This window comes from Crinia signifera, chromosome 5 (assembly GCF_055691185.1).
Source record: "Crinia signifera chromosome 5, ASM5569118v1, whole genome shotgun sequence".
NCBI classification, from domain to species: domain Eukaryota; kingdom Metazoa; phylum Chordata; class Amphibia; order Anura; family Myobatrachidae; genus Crinia; species Crinia signifera.
Genome location: NC_139221.1, coordinates 4,419,967 through 4,439,369, shown reverse-complemented (window position 1 = coordinate 4,439,369; position 19,403 = coordinate 4,419,967). Strand labels below are relative to the sequence as shown.

The following is a 19,403-nucleotide window of genomic DNA, read 5'->3' as shown; positions in this document are numbered from 1 at the left end:
ATCCCTGAATTTGCTGCTTTTAACAGTATGGGGCGGGGCTTAGTGATGTCACTCATAAGCCCCGCCCCCTGAGCGGCTGCTGAAACTCTCCTCTCCGGGCTTCTCCCGGAGAGGAGAATGTTAAAGTCGGCAACCCTGATGTAAGAAGAAACAGTAGAGGTACATCTGGTCAAGTAGCTTGCTGTTCCGAAATCCTCTCATAATGTTCCCATCTTTTGAGGAATCCTGTGCTGGTGGATCTCGGGAGGGAAGAGTCATATTTATCAAAATATATCATTTTGGATAGCATGAGAAGTAGATTTTGTAAGGATGGGGTGTGAGGTGATATCCAATGTTTAAGGATCAGCTTCTTTGCTGCCATTACCAATATGATAAAGAAGGGAATATGTCTAGCCTGGTAGGCATTTAGTTGCCACATGTCAAAGTTGGCAAACAGCATGGGTATAGGATGTAGAGTGGGGGTGATGTCAAAATGAGTCTTGATGTAATTAATAATTTTATACCAATATTTTTTGATATATCCGCAGGTCCACAGATTATGGAAGATCGTTGCGGAGCTGCCTCTGCATTTTGGACATTGCCCAGTTTCTCCATCTACATAATGGCTCCTTTGTGATTGAGATATATAGGCTCTGTTTAGTGTCTTCATGCGCGTTTCCTGCGATAAAGAGGATCTCAATGTGTTCATTATGTCTGGGTGATATTTAAACAGAGTATCATGGGAGAGCATGCCTGGTAGGTCTTGGGTCCAAGATTGTGTAATGCGGGACCAAAGGGGTTCGGTGTGGGGGGCCAGTAGTTCTGCATAGATCGATCTCGTTTTGAATTTTTTTGATTGGAATTTAGAAGTGATCCTGTAGAATGGGTCTAGAGGGGTTTGAGAGAAAGTGTCAGCTGGGAGGGATTTAACATAGTGTGTGAGTTACATGATGGGGAATAGAGTGTTGTGGGGGAGTAAAAGAATACGTATCTCCTCCCGGGTCATAGACTTGGGAAGTGAGCAGTGGCGTAACTATAGTCCCGCAGCCCCCGCGGTGGCAGGGAGGCACTAGGCAGGTGTGGGCACCTGGGGGGTCTGCGGGACTATAGTTACCACCTGGTCCCGGCTCCCGACTCCTGCCCTCCCCCTCCTTACCCCATTGCCGCCAGCGCTGCTGCCTCTAACCCGACACGCAGATCTGTGTCGGGTGACGGGCTGTCCCCGGCTCCGGCTGCAGTGCTAATATAATAAGAGACACTCGGAAAATGGCTGCCCCCATAATGCTGTAGAGGCAGAAGCGCCGGCGGCAATGGGGCCGGGTAAGGAGGGGGTTAATATTTCGGGGGGGCGCCCGAAATGTCCGGCGGGGGGGCGCAAAAAAAGTAGTTACGCCTCTGGAAGTGAGGTATAGTCCCTTTGATTTGATGCGGTTAAAAAGAGCAGAATTCACAGCCGGGGTGAACATCGGATTCCCCCAGATTGTCAGCCAAGGGGAGTTGGAAGGGTTCTTTTTAAGAGTTTTGCATAGAAAGTGCCACGCCTTATATGTATCCTTAAAAAAGATATTGGAGTGTGTCAGAGTCGGAATTAGTTTTTTGGGGGAGTGTAGCAGTGCACAGGGTGAGTAAGGGGAAAACATCGCCTTATCGAGGTCGGGGATAGTATAATAATCTCGGTCTAGGATCCAGTCTAGGGCGTACCTGTTGAGCAGGGCTTTGGAGTAAAGGAGTAGGTCGGGGAAACCCAGGCTGCATATTTTTGTAGTGTGTAAGGCATCTTTTCTGGAGATACTGATTGGGAGTAGCTGCGTGACATATGTGAGTTTGGGGAGCTGGATAGTTTTTACTACTTCAGTGCGTCCTAACAAAGATAAAGGGAGATCTTTCCATCCTGCTAGGAAATTTGTTGTTTTCAATATAGTAGGGGTAAAGTTTAATTTATATAGATTTTCAATTTTATTTGGTATAAGGATGCCAAGATATTTGATATGGGAAGCCTGTATTCTAATGGTTTTTAGGTCTGGGTTATCTGGGAATTCCGGGGGCAGTCCAGAGATATTAAGTAGTTTAGATTTTGCAATATTTATTTTATAGCCTGAAAAGGTTCCAAACTGAGTAATAATCTCTAAAGATGTGGGGATGGAATGTTGGGGATTTGACAAGAAAAGCAGCATGTCATCAGCAAATAGAGATACACGTATATCTGTGTGTCCTACCATAATGCCTGTATAGAGTGGGGATGAGCGAAGAGCGACAGCTAGGGGTTCCAGGGCCAGGGCAAATAAGAGAGGGGATAAGGGGCAGCCTTGTCTTGTGCCTCGAAGTACTTTGAAAGGCTCCGAAATGGAGCCATTGCAGATTATTTTTGAGGACGAGGCCTCATACAGAGTCTGCAGCCATAATATGAATTCTTCTGGAAAGCCAAATCGGTTGAGAGTGAAAAATAGGTGATCCCAGTGGACCATGTCAAAGGCCTTCTCGGCATCCAATGAGAGGATGGCCCTCGAAGGCCCCGACACGGAGCCCTGGGATTGGGAGAGTGCTGTCAGGACTTTCCTGATATTTGTCACCGGATGTCTCCCAGCAACAAAACCAGTCTGGTCAGGGTGGACCAAGTTGGGAACCACCGATTTCAATCTGTCTGACAGAATTTTTGTTAAAAGTTTGTAATCCAGGTTCAGCAAGGATATAGGTCTGTATAAGGCCGGGTCCGATAGATCTCTACCTGGCTTAGGTATTACCCGAATATTAGCAGAGTTGAATAACGTTGGGAGAGTTTTGGACTTTAGAAGGGCATTAAGCATGGAGGTGAGGACTGGTGCTATATAGGGTAAGAGGAGTTTATAGTAGTCGGCCGTGAAGCCGTCAGGTCCAGGGGCCTTTCCCGGTTTTAATTGGGATATGGCTCTGGAGACTTCATCTAGCGTAATTTCAGCTATGATATTCTCTTTTGTCCTTTCATCTAGTTGGGGTAGTGTGATGTTCTCCCAAAAGTGGTCACGGTGTTGGACCGCCGAGGTCGGGAGAGAGTAGAGAGTGGCATAGAACTTGTTCAGGACTTCTGCTATTTGGCTAGTAGATGTTGTATGTGTGCCATCAGGTTTGGTTAAGGGGTGGATCGTGGATGGGGGTCTTTGCCCCTGTAGGAGGTTTGTTAGCAGTCTGCTCGACTTGTTTCCGTATTTGTGGAATTTATATTCTTTATTAAAGGTATATCGTGCCTCAAGTTTGGTGAGTAGTTTATCGAATTGGGCCCTAGTCAGGTTATAGGTATTTCGGTTCTGTGGGGAGGGGTGGGATTTGTATGCTTGATATGCTTCAGTTAGGGCAGTTTGGGCTGAGATGTAGTCTGCTGTGAGCCTACGTTTTTGGTGTGTGGACAGTTATATTATTGCGCCCCTGATGACGGCTTTAGAGGCTTGCCAGTATAGTATCGGGTTGGTAGTGAGGGTTTCTGAGTTGGATTTGTGGTAGTTCTCCCACGCCTTCAGCACCTCTCCCCTCAGGGAGGCAGAGGTGGCCAGGGAGGGTGGGCATCTCCATGAGATAAAGGTGGAGGGTTGGGGGAAAGGGCCAGTTTTACCCATGTGACTGCATGGTCAGAGAGTGTAATGGTCTCTATTGTAGCCTCTTCAATGTTTGGCAGTATATTGGATGATGCTAAGATATAATCTATGCGGGAGAGACCCCCATGGAAGCCGAGAGGCATGTGAATTCAGAGTCTGTGGGGTGGAGTGTGCGCCACACATCTATAAGGTGTAGCTTTGAGGCTAGAGCTGAGACGCCGAACTTGGGTTGGCGCCTTTTTGTCTTTGTCAATACCTGTTTGTCTAATACAGGGTGTGCTAGCATATTAAGGTCACCACACAACAGTAAAGGGAGATGTAGGTGAGGGGACATCAGAGAAACAAGCTTATCTAAAAAAGGTTTTGAATAAATATTCGGCGCATAAACATTTACACAAACATAAACTTTGTCAGAAATCGTTAAATGGCAGAGCAGAAAGCGGCCTTCTGGATCAGGTACTATATGTCCGACCTTCACTGGGACTGAGCCTCTAGATAGTACCACCAGGCCTCTCGCCTTGGAATTATATGGGGCTGCGGCTTGTACCTTCCATCCCAGGATGGATAGTTTGAGAGACTCAGCAGCAGTCAAGTGTCTCCTGAAGGCATGCAATGTCAACTCGTAATTTATTTAAATATAGTAGAATTTTCTTTCGTTTGCAGTGGGAGTTAATTCCCCCCACATTCCAGGAGGCGAGCTTAACAGACATCAAACATCAGCATAAGGGAATTCAAAAGGTTTCATACTCGCTGAGGGCGAACTGTCACATGTAAATTTCCATTGTCGTGCTGGGGGGGGAGGTGGGGAGGAAAGGAAAGGTAGGGAGGAGAATAGATAAGAAAAACATATAGAGAAGAAAAAAGGAAAACATTTCCATTAATATTGTAGCATACAAACTTCCGGGAGGAATGGAGTTAGGACATGCAATCTTATGCATCTCCGATGGGAACGCTCAAAGCTCCCAAGGCACTTTTGCCCAAGAAGAATTAACTTATAAACTGTAACGCCAACATGAGGGGGGGGGGGGGGTGGTATGGGGAAGCCCAGAGTTCAGGAGTAGTTCCTTAAGCTCTGTAACTTGGAGCTGGGGTTATATGTTGTCTCCGGACTGAATAGTGCAGCAGGTGATGAGGGGAGGGGGGGGGGGGGGGTATGTCCGTCCCCAGACAGCATCTGGGTAAAAGTGCGGAGGACCAGGGGGGAGAAAGAATAGTAAGACGGATAGTCTCAGTACATGGTTCCTCCATGTATGTACTGGGGGATTGAGGGGTTGAAGGGTAAGGCTCCCAATCAAGCCACGGCATATCTATGCAGTAAAAACATCGGTATATGATGCTTGCGTGGAGATCTTCAGACTGTTGATATCAGGGAGAAGATGTGGATTAAAGGTAGGTAGAGTTAGTAGGGTATCTCTGGAATCGGGTATGAGGTAGATTTAGTCACATTCGGACATAGAGCGGGGTGAAGTGTGGGTCTGAGGCTCCTCATCCAGGTATTGCTCTGCGTCAGGGGGAGTAGAGAAGTCTTTGTATGAGTTCCCATCGAATATGCGCAACTTGGCCGGGAATAGAAGTGCACATTTTCTTTCAGCCTTGATCAGCCTAGAGCATATCGGGGAGAAATCTTTCCTCGCCTTTGCAACTTCTGCTGAGAAGTCTTGGAATAGGAGGATTTTATTTCCTTCCCATTCGATGTTTCTGTGTCTGCGGGAGGCACAAATTAGCTCCTTATGCAGATAGTTAAGCAATTTAAAGATTACAGCCCTGGGTCTGGCTCCCTCCTGCGGCCGCAGGGGGCCTAATCTGTGTGCCCTCTCCAAGACCATATCTGAGCAGCGATCTTGTATCTGAAGCAGGTTGGGGAGTGTAATTTTTATAAAGTGATAGAGGTTCTGACCCTTGACTGTTTCTGGCAGGCCGATTATCCTCAGGTTATTTCTTCTGGACCTGTTTTCCAGGCCCTGAAGCTTGTTATGGACCTGATACAGCTCCTTAGTGTGTCTGTGTGATTCCTGTTTGAGCTCTGCAATCGCCATAAAGTTTTCTCCAACCCTGTGTTCATTTATCAGTGTCCTCTGAGATAGTGTGGATAGAGGGGGTGACCTAAGCCACACTAGGTGACTATAGGTCAGGTGCGCCTGATATGAGTTGTTTTACCAGCTGCTGCTCTGTGACAGGATAGTTAGTCCTGTACTGGAAGACAAAGAAAAAAGGTGGGTGGGTTTGAGCAGCGCTAAAAGATGTATAATAAAATAAGTGAGATTGGTAGATCTAGTACAAAATATATTTTATTCTAAAATGGAGATAGCATATAGCCAGAATATATAAACTTATAAAAACAAAAATAAAATGTTCGTGTCTCACCAACCAACCAAGGTAGTCAGGTAGTTTGGGGGTTCCCGCAAGTCCACCGATAACTGAGATGGTGTCCCAAGGTAGGGTTGGAGGGAGGGAGGACCAGATATGGTATTAAGGAGCGGCCTAAGTTGGCTCGAATAACCGGCTCCCTCCGCTAGGTGGAATGTAGCGGGCTGGTAACCTCTACCTCTACCTTCAACAGATGTTGATGCCAAGTGGGGTCAGATTCTGGTGCGGAAGGTGGTTCAGTGGTCTCAGAATCTCCAACCAGCTGAGGGCTTGTGGTGACCTGGATGGTCTCGCAAGTTTGGACGGAGCTGTGGTGGTGCCCCCAATAGGGCCACAGGGAGGGAGGACAAGATGGAATGTCCAGGAGTGGCCCCAGGTGGTTCAGATAGCCGACTCCCTCCGCTTTGAATGGATTACAGCGGGTTGTTGTCCTCAACCTCTCCTTCGAGTGGCAAAATGTGGGTATCCAAATTGGACGGGGATCTGGGTGAAGAGTGAGCAGGTGGATGGTCCCAGAATCTTCAATGAGTGGGTATGTGGTATTGCGGCCCTATTGGGGGCACCACCACAGCTCCGTCCAAACTTGCGAGACCATCCAGGTCACCACAAGCCCTCAGCTGGTTGGAGATTCTGAGACCACTGAACCACCTTCCGCACCAGAATCTGACCCCACTTGGCATCAACATCTGTTGAAGGTAGAGGTAGAGGTTACCAGCCCGCTACATTCCACCTAGCGGAGGGAGCCGGTTATTCGAGCCAACTTAGGCCGCTCCTTAATACCATATCTGGTCCTCCCTCCCTCCAACCCTACCTTGGGACACCATCTCAGTTATCGGTGGACTTGCGGGAACCCCCAAACTACCTGACTACCTTGGTTGGTTGGTGAGACACGAACATTTTATTTTTGTTTTTATAAGTTTATATATTCTGGCTATATGCTATCTCCATTTTAGAATAAAATATATTTTGTACTAGATCTACCAATCTCACTTATTTTATTATACATCTTTTAGCGCTGCTCAAACCCACCCACCTTTTTTCTTTGTCCTCTGAGATAGTTGAGCAATCTGATGTTTGATGTCAGCGGTTTGCTCTTTTAGTAGAGGGCCAATGGCTGTTCTTATGGCTTGAACCATATCCCCATATGTGACTGGGTGCGAGGGTGCTAGGAGTACCTGTATGGAGTCTGGCGAGGTATCTTCCGTCAGGAGAGGAGCTGTGTCCCCGCTGTGGGTGGGTGGTGATCGGCGTGCTGGGGTGTCTGGAGGTATCAGAAGGGGTCCGGGCGCAGCGTCTGATGTGCCGGGCGCCATCTTGGATTCCCTGGCTTTCTTTTCAGCGTCGCGCTGTGTGCGGCTTTTAGAGCTGGGCATCGCTGCCAGCTGCGTCTCCATGCAGCGGTGAGCTTCTGGGGAGGGAGGGATGGTGGATGGCGGCTTCAGGGAGGCAAAAACTGCCTTGTAAAAGGTATTTTGGGCAGCCTTGTGAGCGGAGCTGTAGCGTTCAGCTTCCTCTCATCAAGGAGCCGGAACCGGAAGCCCCCAGTAGTGCCAGTTACATATCATGTCCCCAGTAGTGCCAGTTACATATCATGTCCCCAGTAGTGCCAGTTACATATCATGTCCCCAGTAGTGCCAGTTACATATCATGTCCCCAGTAGTGCCAGTTACAGATCATGTCCCAAGTAGTGCCAGTTACATATCCGGTCCTCAGTAGTGCCAGTTACATAGCATGTCCCCAGTAGTGTCAGTTACATATCATGTCCCCAGTAGTGCCAGTTACATATCATGTCCCCAGTAGTGCCAGTTACATATCATGTCCCCGGTAGTGCCAGTTACATATCATGTCCCCGGTAGTTCCAGTTACATATCATGTCCCCGGTAGTGCCAGTTACATATCATGTCCCCGGTAGTTCCAGTTACATATCATGTCCCCAGTAGTGGGCAGTTACATGTCATGTCCCCAGTAGTGCCAGTTACATATCACGTCCTCAGTAGTGCCAGTTACATATCACGTCCCCAGTAGTGCTGTTACAGATCATGTCCCCAGTAGTGCCAGTTATATATCATGTCCCCAGTAGTGCCAGTTACATATCATGTCCCCAGTAGTGCCAGTTACATATCATGTCCCCAGTAGTGCCAGTTACATATCATGTCCCCAGTAGTGCTGTTACAGATCATGTCCCCAGTAGTGCCAGTTACATATCATGTCCCCAGTAGTGCCAGTTACATATCACGTCCTCAGTAGTGCCAGTTACATATCATGTCCCCAGTAGTGCCGTTACAGATCATGTCCCCAGTAGTGCCAGTTACATATCCGGTCCTCAGTAGTGCCAGTTACATAGCATGTCCCCAGTAGTGTCAGTTACATATCATGTCCCCAGTAGTGCCAGTTACATATCATGTCCCCAGTAGTGCCAGTTACATATCATGTCCCCAGTAGTGCCAGTTACATATCATGTCCCCGGTAGTTCCAGTTACATATCATGTCCCCGGTAGTGGGCAGTTACAAATCATGTCCCCAGTAGTGCCAGTTACATATCACGTCCTCAGTAGTGCCAGTTACATATCACGTCCCCAGTAGTGCTGTTACAGATCATGTCCCAAGTAGTGCCAGTTATATATCATGTCCCCAGTAGTGCCAGTTACATATCATGTCTCCAGTAGTGCCAGTTACATATCATGTCTCCGGTAGTTCCAGTTACATATCATATCCCCAGTAGTGGGCAGTTACATATCATGTCCCCAGTAGTGCCAGTTACATATCACGTCCTCAGTAGTGCCAGTTACATATCACGTCCCCAGTAGTGCTGTTACAGATCATGTCCCCAGTAGTGCCAGTTATATATCATGTCCCCAGTAGTGCCAGTTACATATCATGTCCCCAGTAGTGCCAGTTACATATCATGTCCCCAGTAGTGCCAGTTACATATCATGTCCCCAGTAGTGCTGTTACAGATCATGTCCCCAGTAGTGCTGTTACAGATCATGTCCCCAGTAGTGCCAGTTACATATCATGTCCCCAGTAGTGCCAGTTACATATCACGTCCTCAGTAGTGCCAGTTACATATCATGTCCCCAGTAGTGCCGTTACAGATCATGTCCCCAGTAGTGCCAGTTACATATCATGTCCCCAGTAGTGCCAGTTACATATCATGTCCCCAGTAGTGCTGTTACAGATCATGTCCCCAGTAGTGCCAGTTACAGATCATGTCCCCAGTAGTGGCAGTTACAGATCATGTCCCCAGTAGTGCCAGTTACATATCATGTCCCCAGTAGTTGAGCAATCTGATGTTTGATGTCAGCGGTTTGCTCTTTTAGTAGAGGGCCAATGGCTGTTCTTATGGCTTGAACCATATCCCCATATGTGACTGGGTGCGAGGGTGCTAGGAGTACCTGTATGGAGTCTGGCGAGGTATCTTCCGTCAGGAGAGGAGCTGTGTCCCCGCTGTGGGTGGGTGGTGATCGGCGTGCTGGGGTGTCTGGAGGTATCAGAAGGGGTCCGGGCGCAGCGTCTGATGTGCCGGGCGCCATCTTGGATTCCCTGGCTTTCTTTTCAGCGTCGCGCTGTGTGCGGCTTTTAGAGCTGGGCATCGCTGCCAGCTGCGTCTCCATGCAGCGGTGAGCTTCTGGGGAGGGAGGGATGGTGGATGGCGGCTTCAGGGAGGCAAAAACTGCCTTGTAAAAGGTATTTTGGGCAGCCTTGTGAGCGGAGCTGTAGCGTTCAGCTTCCTCTCATCAAGGAGCCGGAACCGGAAGCCCCCAGTAGTGCCAGTTACATATCATGTCCCCAGTAGTGCCAGTTACATATCATGTCCCCAGTAGTGCCAGTTACATATCATGTCCCCAGTAGTGCCAGTTACATATCATGTCCCCAGTAGTGCCAGTTACAGATCATGTCCCAAGTAGTGCCAGTTACATATCCGGTCCTCAGTAGTGCCAGTTACATAGCATGTCCCCAGTAGTGTCAGTTACATATCATGTCCCCAGTAGTGCCAGTTACATATCATGTCCCCAGTAGTGCCAGTTACATATCATGTCCCCGGTAGTGCCAGTTACATATCATGTCCCCGGTAGTGCCAGTTATATATCATGTCCCCAGTAGTGCCAGTTACATATCATGTCCCCAGTAGTGCCAGTTACATATCATGTCCCCAGTAGTGCCAGTTACATATCATGTCCCCAGTAGTGCTGTTACAGATCATGTCCCCAGTAGTGCCAGTTACATATCATGTCCCCAGTAGTGCCAGTTACATATCACGTCCTCAGTAGTGCCAGTTACATATCATGTCCCCAGTAGTGCCGTTACAGATCATGTCCCCAGTAGTGCCAGTTACATATCCGGTCCTCAGTAGTGCCAGTTACATAGCATGTCCCCAGTAGTGTCAGTTACATATCATGTCCCCAGTAGTGCCAGTTACATATCATGTCCCCAGTAGTGCCAGTTACATATCATGTCCCCAGTAGTGCCAGTTACATATCATGTCCCCGGTAGTTCCAGTTACATATCATGTCCCCGGTAGTGGGCAGTTACAAATCATGTCCCCAGTAGTGCCAGTTACATATCACGTCCTCAGTAGTGCCAGTTACATATCACGTCCCCAGTAGTGCTGTTACAGATCATGTCCCAAGTAGTGCCAGTTATATATCATGTCCCCAGTAGTGCCAGTTACATATCATGTCTCCAGTAGTGCCAGTTACATATCATGTCTCCGGTAGTTCCAGTTACATATCATATCCCCAGTAGTGGGCAGTTACATATCATGTCCCCAGTAGTGCCAGTTACATATCACGTCCTCAGTAGTGCCAGTTACATATCACGTCCCCAGTAGTGCTGTTACAGATCATGTCCCCAGTAGTGCCAGTTATATATCATGTCCCCAGTAGTGCCAGTTACATATCATGTCCCCAGTAGTGCCAGTTACATATCATGTCCCCAGTAGTGCCAGTTACATATCATGTCCCCAGTAGTGCTGTTACAGATCATGTCCCCAGTAGTGCTGTTACAGATCATGTCCCCAGTAGTGCCAGTTACATATCATGTCCCCAGTAGTGCCAGTTACATATCACGTCCTCAGTAGTGCCAGTTACATATCATGTCCCCAGTAGTGCCGTTACAGATCATGTCCCCAGTAGTGCCAGTTACATATCATGTCCCCAGTAGTGCCAGTTACATATCATGTCCCCAGTAGTGCTGTTACAGATCATGTCCCCAGTAGTGCCAGTTACAGATCATGTCCCCAGTAGTGGCAGTTACAGATCATGTCCCCAGTAGTGCCAGTTACATATCATGTCCCCAGTAGTGCCAGTTACATATCATGTCCCCAGTAGTGCCAGTTACATATCATGTCCCCAGTAGTGCCAGTTACATATCAAGTCCCCAGTAGTGCCAGTTACATATCATGTCCCCAGTAGTGCTGTTACAGATCATGTCCCCAGTAGTGCCAGTTACATATCATGTCCCCAGTAGTGCCAGTTACATATCATGTCCCCAGTAGTGCTGTTACATATCATGTCCCCCAGTAGTGCCAGTTACACATCATGTCCCCAGTAGTGCCAGTTACACATCATGTCCTCAGTAGTGCCAGTTATATATCATGTCCCCAGTAGTGCTGTTACAAATGTCCCCAGGAAGTTTTTTTAATCACTTTCTGGAATGAATGGTTTTCGGAATAATTCGGTAACGGATATTCGGATAAGGGATACTCAACCTGTATATATATATACTAAAGTATTAGAAGCCAGCAACATCCAAAGGAACAATCGTGTGTGTATTTAAACGTGGGGAAGGCACCCCGACATTACCTCATCACCCCACATGGAGGGCAGTGGCGTAGCTACGTTTTGGGCGCCCCCCCCCGCCGTTAGGGGGGGGGGCGCCCACCCCCCCGTCGCCTCCCCGCCAAGCACCCCTACCCCGCTGCCCATGCAAACCCCCCCTCAATCCCCCGCAGACTTACCTATCGCGCTGGTCCCGGCGGCTCCGTTCTTCTGCTGAGGACCACCAGAAAATGGCCGCCCCCATACAGCAGACAGTTTCAGAGAACTGTGTGCTATATGGGGGCGGCCATTTTCTGGTGGTCCTCAGCAGAAGAACGGAGCCGCCGGGACCAGCGCGATAGGTAAGTCTGCGGGGGATTTAGGGGGGTTTAACTATAGCACCGCAGCCCCCGGCGCCCCCACATGCACAGCGCCCCCCCGCGGTGGCGGGGGCTGCAGTGCTATAGTTACGCCGCTGACGGAGGGGGCTGCAGACCAGAGTGCCAGTCGACATGCTATATATATATATATATATATATATATATATATATATATATACAGACCAATAATCCAATCGCGCTAAATACAAAAAGATTTACACTCTTGGCAGCCTTACCACAATGTCCCTAGAGGGTTAGGGGACAAATACAACAATCTAAACACACACTGCCTTCCCCAGTTGAAGTAGGACGCACCAGAGAGAGACGATAATTCCAGCCCAAGTGCAAAGGAGAATTCACTACACCTTCTCTTGGGATATTGTTGGATATCATACTACTGGGGAAGACAAGTAGTCTTGAATTATTTTTAACTAGGTGATTCATCGCGCCCTACGGGCGCTCTTCACACCGGCGTAAGGGGCTACGCCCCTTAATTTGTGAACATTTGTATTGTGAGAAATATGGTTAGAATTGTATGAAAGATGCCCTGTATTGCAGCTTCTGGCAGTGGGTGAGGGTCCAGCGTGGCAGCACAGGAGTACCGGACGGTGGCCCTGAGTCAGTGTCTCCTCCTACTGGGTGGGAGTTAGGGTGCATGAGAGCAGGAGGCTGGGATATGAGGCATGATAGGGGTATGTGGGCAACACAGCGTCAGCGATTACCCAGTGGTGGAAGTTACGGTTCAGGAGAGCAGGAAGCTGGGTAGTGATAGGGGTGTGTGGGCATACGGGGGACTAAAGAGGGTGGTGGACACTGTGCAGCTTCTGCCAGTGGGTGAGGGTCCAGCGTGGCAGCACAGAAATACAGGAGTCAGTGTCTCCTCCGACTGGGTGGGAGTTAGGGTGCATGAGAGCAGGAGGCTGGGCGGTAAAGCATGATAGGGGAATGTGGGCAACACAGGGTGAGCGGGTCTCCACTGGCGGAAGTTACGAGGCAGGAGAACAGGAGGCAGGGCAGTGTCCTCCCACATTGATGGCAAAAGTATTCAACATCGGCCATAAACCATCGATTATTTGAAAATCATTGATGGTCGATGGGCATCCCTAGAACTGGAGGAGGGTGGGGGACAGTATGCAGCTCCCGGCAGTGGGTGAGCGTCTCCTCCCACTGGGAGGGAGTGAGCGTGCATGAGAGCAGGAGGCTGTATAATAGTGGTATGTGGGCAAGACATTGATAAAAGTTGTGGCGCTGGTGCAGAGGGCAGTGGGGAAACCTGCAGTGCGGCAGCCAGGGCCGGATTTCCCACCTAGGGGCGGTACCTGCTTGTGGTGGTACAGGATCCCCCATTGTCACGGGGGTACGTGAAATGCGGGAGCGGGGGCCGCGGTGGTCCGCTGGGGGGTGGAATTGCCGGAAGAGGGTCTGGGGGGTCTGCAAATTGCGGGAGGGGGGGTGGTGTGTGGGAATCCGCGGTTAGCGGGAGTCCGCAAATCGTGGACAGGGGCGCGGGGGGGCTTGAATCGTGGGAAGGGGGGTCCGCAAATTGCGGGAGGGGGGTTGTCGGGGTTAGTGAATTGTGGGAGGGGGGGTTGCGGAGGTCCGTGAATTGCGGGAGGGGCGCGTGGGGTGCCGTGAGTCAAGGGGGGGTGGTGCGGGGGTCCGTGAATCACGGGAGGGGTCATGAATCGCAGGAGGGGGTGGTCGTGGGGGGGCTGCGAATCGCAGGAGGGGGGGTGTGGGGGGTTGCCGTGAATTGCATGAGGGGAGCGTGAATCAAGGGAGGGTGGGCGCAGGGGGGTGGTGCGGGGGTCCGTGAATCGCGGGAGGGGGCATGAATCGCGGGAGGGGGGGTCGTGGGGGTTTCCGAATCGCAGGAAGGGGGGTATGGGGTGTGCCGTGAATTGCGTGAGGGGGGCATGATTCGCGGGAGGGGGGGTCCCCGAATGTGTGAATTACGGGGCGGTGGCAAATCGCGAGAGGTGCCGAGGGGGCCCGCAAATCGCGGGAGGGGGGCACTACGGGGGGTTTCGTGAATCGCGGGAGGGGGGGTCGTGGGGGGTTGCGAATCGCAGGAAGGGGGTGTGGGGGGTGCCGTGAATTGCGTGAGGGGGGCATGAATCGCGGGAGGTGGGGTCCCCGAATGTGTGAATTAGGGGGCGGTCGCAAATCGCGAGAAGTGCCGAGGGGGCCCGCAAATCGCGGGAGGGGGGCGCTACGGGGGGTTCCGTGAATCGCGGGAGGGGGCGGCGCGAATTGCGGGAGGGGGGTCGCAAATCACAGTAGGGGGGGGGGTGCCGTGAATCACGGGAGGGGGGGTCGCGGGGGGCCCTTTTAATGCCGGGAGGGGGGGTCGCAGGGGTCCGGCGAATCGCGGGAGGGGAGGATGCAGGGGTCCTGCGAATCGCGGGAGGGGGCTCGCGGGAGGGTGGGGTCGCTGGGGTCCCGCGATTTGCGGGAGGGTCGCGGGGGTCCCGCGTTTCGCGGGAGGGGGTGGTCACGGAGGGTCCAGCGAATAGTGGGAGGGGGTGGTCGGGTCTGGGACGGATATTAGACAGCACTTACATCGACAGCCATTACATCGACACCATTAGTTCGACAGCTCAATAGGTCGACATGGTTTTAGGTCGACATACCATTAGGTCGACATGTCATTATGTCGACAGCTCATTAGGTCGACAGCTCATTAGGTCGACATGTTTTTAGGTCGACACTGCCATTAGGTCGACAGAGTCTATGTTGCCAGTCAAAAGGTCGACATGGGTTTTTTCACTGTTTTTTTGGCCGAAATGTCGACACAGTCGACATGGACACAGTTTGAAGTGTACCGCAGCCGCTCGCTATGCTTCGGGCACGGTGCCTCGCTGCGCTCGGCACACTATTTTATTCTCCCACCACGCCCTAGTGGATAGTAGGGCATGAAATACCGCCTGTCGGCACATGTCGGCTCAATAAACAGTGAAAAAACCAATGTCGACCTTTTGACTGTCGACATAGACACTGTCGACCTAATGGCAGTGTCGACCTAAAAAACATGTCGACCTAATGAGCTGTCGACCTAATGAGCTGTCGACATAATGACATGTCGACCTAATGGTATGTCGACCTAAAACCATGTCGACCTATTGAGCTGTCGAACTAATGGTGTCGATGTAATGGCTGTCGATGTAAGTGCTGTCTAACAATAGTCCGGATACCGGGGTGGTCGCGGGGCTCCCGCGAATCGCGGGAGGGGGGTCGCGGGGGTCCCGCGAATCGCGGGAGGGGGGGTTCGCGGGGGTCCCGCAAATCACGGGAGGGGGGGTCGCGGGGGTCCCGCGACTCGCGGGAGGGTGGAAAGCGGGGGTCCCGCGAATCGCGGGAGGGGGGGTGCGGGGGTCCTGCGAATGGCGGGAGGGGGGGTCACGGGGGTCCCGCAAATCGCGGGAGGGGGGTCGCGGGGGTCCCGCGAATCGCGGGAGGGGGGGTCGCGGGGGTCCCGCGAATCGCGGGAGGGGGGTCGCGGGGGTCCCGCGAATCGCGGGAGGGGGGTCGCGGGGGTCCCGCGATTCGCGGGAGGGGGGGCGCGGGGGTCCCGCGAATCGCGGGAGGGGGGGCGCGGGGGTCCCGCGATTCGCGGGAGGGGGGTCGCGGGGGTCCCGCGAATCGCGGGAGGGGGGTCGCGGGGGTCCCGCGAATCGCGGGAGGGGGGTCGCGGGGGTCCCGCGATTCGCGGGAGGGGGGGGGGCGCGGGGGTCCCGCGATTCGCGGGAGGGGGGGGGGTCGCGGGGGGTACCGCGAATCGCGGGAGTCGCGGGGGGGTCCGCAAATCGCGAGGGGGGGGGTCGCGGGGGATCCCGTGAATCGCGGGAGGGGGGTCGCGGGGGTCCTGGCAGAGGGTAGGGATGTGCAGGAGTAATGGTGGATGGTGGCTGTGGAGTAATGGTGGATGGTGGGCGTGTACTGTAGCCCTGGCTGGGCGGGGGGAGGTGATGTCAAGGGGGTGGAACGTCAGACACATGAAAGTGAAACTGTTTTACACAGGAACGTTCTCCACAGGGGTTGAGTGACAGATCTGGCTAAATATATAAGAGATGGTCTCATGCACTTAGGTGACCAAAACACCTTAAAAATCTTTTATCTACGTGTTACTAAATAACACACACTAAGAAAGATGGATATTGTATTCCCCTGATGAAGTCTTGCTAGACGAAACGTGTTGGGAGTTTTTTACCTGTTTCCTGTGAACTTCTGAGAAACAATAAAACAATACCTGGAGAATAACAACAGTTTCACTTAATGTCAATTCGGATAAACACCATTTATGGACTTGAAATTAACATAATTTAGGCGCCATACCACAAGTGTGTGTTTATATATATATATATATATATATATATATATAAAAACAGTTTGCAGCCAGTAATGACAAGTGCAAGGGAGCCCCCATGTCTACAGTGCCTCGGGCCCCCTGAAGGCTTAATCTGGCACTGCTCCTGGTGAATAGCTGGTGTGGTCATAGGTGCCAATTTATGTTTTTGCTGGTGGGTGCTCAAGCCAAAAATATAGGGGAGTGGCTTCATGGGAAAGGGGCGTGGCCACAAAATAATACTGATTTATATTACGCAGCACAGTTGTCTCCAATATTCAAATTATGGCAACAGTGCCAAATACATAAATGCCCCCACAGTGCCAAATACATAAATGCCCCCACAGTGCCAAATACATAAATGCCCACACAGTGCAGGTACATAAATGCCCACACAGTGCCAAATACATAAATGCCCCCACAGTGCCAAATACATAAATGCCCCCACAGTGCCAAATACATAAATGCCCCCACAGTGCCAAATACATAAATGCCCACGCAGTACAGGTACAAAAATCCCCCGCACAGTGTCAAATACATAAATGCCCCCACAGTGCCGGTACATAAATGCCCACACAGTGCCAAATACACAAATGCCCCCACAGTGCCAAATACATAAATGCCCCCACAGTGCAGGTACATAAATGCCCCCACAGTGCCGGTACATAAATGCCCACACAGTACCTGTGCCAGCGATGAGGGAGGGTGAGTGCAGTGGGACATGGGCGGGTGGGTCGCTGCTATGCGGGTGGGTGCTTATCAATTTCCGTGGGTGCTCTGGCCCTCAAGCACCCACAGAATCGGCACCTATGGGTGTGGTAACGCAGTCTGGGAGATCAAACAGCAGAAGCACAGGAGCCACTGGTCGCAGAAGCACAGCAGCCACTGGTCGCAGAAGCACAGCAGCCACTGGTCGCAGAAGCACAGGAGCCACTGGTCGCAGAAGCACAGGAGCCACTGGTCGCAGAAGCACAGGAGCCACTGGTCGCAGAAGCACAGGAGCCACTGGTCGCAGAAGCACAGGAGCCACTGGTCGCAGAAGCACAGCAGCCACTGGTCGCAGAAGCACAGGAGCCACTGGTCGCAGAAGCACAGGAGCCACTGGTCGCAGAAGCACAGGAGCCACTGGTCGCAGAAGCACAGGAGCCACTGGTCGCAGAAGCACAGGAGCCACTGGTCGCAGAAGCACAGGAGCCACTGGTCGCAGAAGCACAGGAGCCACTGGTCGCAGAAGCACAGGAGCCACTGGTCGCAGAAGCACAGGAGCCACTGGTCGCAGAAGCACAGGAGCCACTGGTCGCAGAAGCACAGGAGCCACTGGTCGCAGAAGTACAGGAGCCACTGGTCGCAGAAGCACCTACTCACTCAGAACTCCTGGAAATATTCTTGTGTTGCAGGAATTATGAACCGAATGAATGTTATCATAGTAATTGATTGAGGCTGCCTATGTGTAGGATAATCTGGGGTAACTGGTCCCATAATTAATGTTGATGCTGCCGCAAAACTACTGATTCAGACAAATATATTTTCGCCAATCAAAGCAATCTGTCAAAGCTGCAATTGCGCCCAGATTACGTATTTATGTTGACTTGATCCAAGCCTTAGATCAGTGCTTCTCATCCTCTATCTTCAAGGACCCCAAACAGTGCAATGGTTCCCAGGTCTCCTAAGATAATCCAAAGTGAATCAAAATTAAAGACTGACCTTTTTGGGTCCTTCCGGTCATAGTTTGAGGAGCACTGCTAAAGATGAGGTGATGCGTCGTCCTCTCAGACAGTATTTGCAGAAAGAGAACGATGCACCCTTCATTCTGCAGGTCAGGATATCATTTTATAACCCTCAGGCTGTTACTTATTAAGGGCAATAACCGCCCTGATGGCAGCGCAGCAAGTGGAGTTTGGTTTATAACGTGGTCCAGCTGCAGGGACACTTACGGCTCTGCAGGTAATAAGCAGAGGGACTGTGAAGGGTGTACACACCGTGAGATATCTCCTAGAAGGTTTTCCAAAATATCCCAGTGTGTCCCCGGTTTAGATAATGACGCTAAAGGGGCCGACACACGTAGAGATGTGCACGAAGCCATTTTACTAAAACAAAAAAAGTAGTAGTAGTAGTACGTTTATTTATAAGGCGCCGCAAAGTGTCCGCAGCGCCGTACATAGCAAACAAAAAACAAATGACAAGGTAACGTACAGGGTGTGTTGAAAAATACAGTATAAATAGGGGTATAGCTGGTAGAACTAAAATCAGCATCAGTTCAGAAGTAGGTGTCAAAATTGTCAAGGAGACTGAAGATGAAGTAGAGGAAGGGAAGAACAGGACAGGAGCACAGGTGAGGTAAAGAGGTAGGGTGAGTACGTGAGGCAGGAGGACCCTACTCATAAGAGATAACAGACTAAAAATAGGTGGGTGGACGAACGAAAAACAATAGGATAAGTAGCAGGGGCGGGCTGGGCCGGGGGGCAGGGTGCCAAATGCCCCCCGGGCCGGTATCTACTGGCTTGGGCTTGGGCCAGCTGTGTGCTGTGCCTGCGCGGCTGTGTGCAATGCATCGCATATTACCGCTGCTGCCTCCGGGTCCAGCCGCAGACAGCCTTCGGCGACGGCCCCTCCAAAAATGGCCGCCGTCTTGGAGGAGACAGACACTAGAGGTACTGCCATACCTCTAGTGTCTGTCAGTGCAGCCAGCGCTACCCGGAAGTGCGGAATCGGGTAGCGCTGGTGCACAGGGGTGGAACTTCTGGCTAACGTTTTCTTTATTTTTTTTTTAACTAAAGTTCAGCGGCGACCCCCCCCCCCCCTAACTAGCGGCCCCCCATCCCAGTTATATCAGTCACAGCCACTGTCACAGTGTGGGCTTTGGCAGCTGACCTGTCTGTGATTGTACAGCCTGCGCAGGCTGCAGGAGGTGATCAGAGCCAGCTGCTAGCCGCCCGCCACAGCTAACCTCCTGCCCGGCACCCACAATGTGGCTACCAGAAGGGACCACCATCAAAGATAAACAAGG

At 51.3% G+C, this 19,403-nt stretch overlaps 1 protein-coding gene across 1 annotated transcript in view; it reads right to left on the bottom strand.

Moving 5' to 3' along the window:
• Positions 1–18,236, bottom strand: part of AOC1 (amine oxidase copper containing 1) — a 130,651-nt gene extending 112,415 nt beyond the window's left edge. The window contains exon 1 of the mRNA XM_083186543.1: positions 18,101–18,236. The gene's annotated coding sequence lies outside the window, so the exon portion shown is untranslated. The remainder of the gene's footprint in view (positions 1–18,100) is intronic.
• Between the last annotated feature and the right edge of the window lie 1,167 nt (positions 18,237–19,403).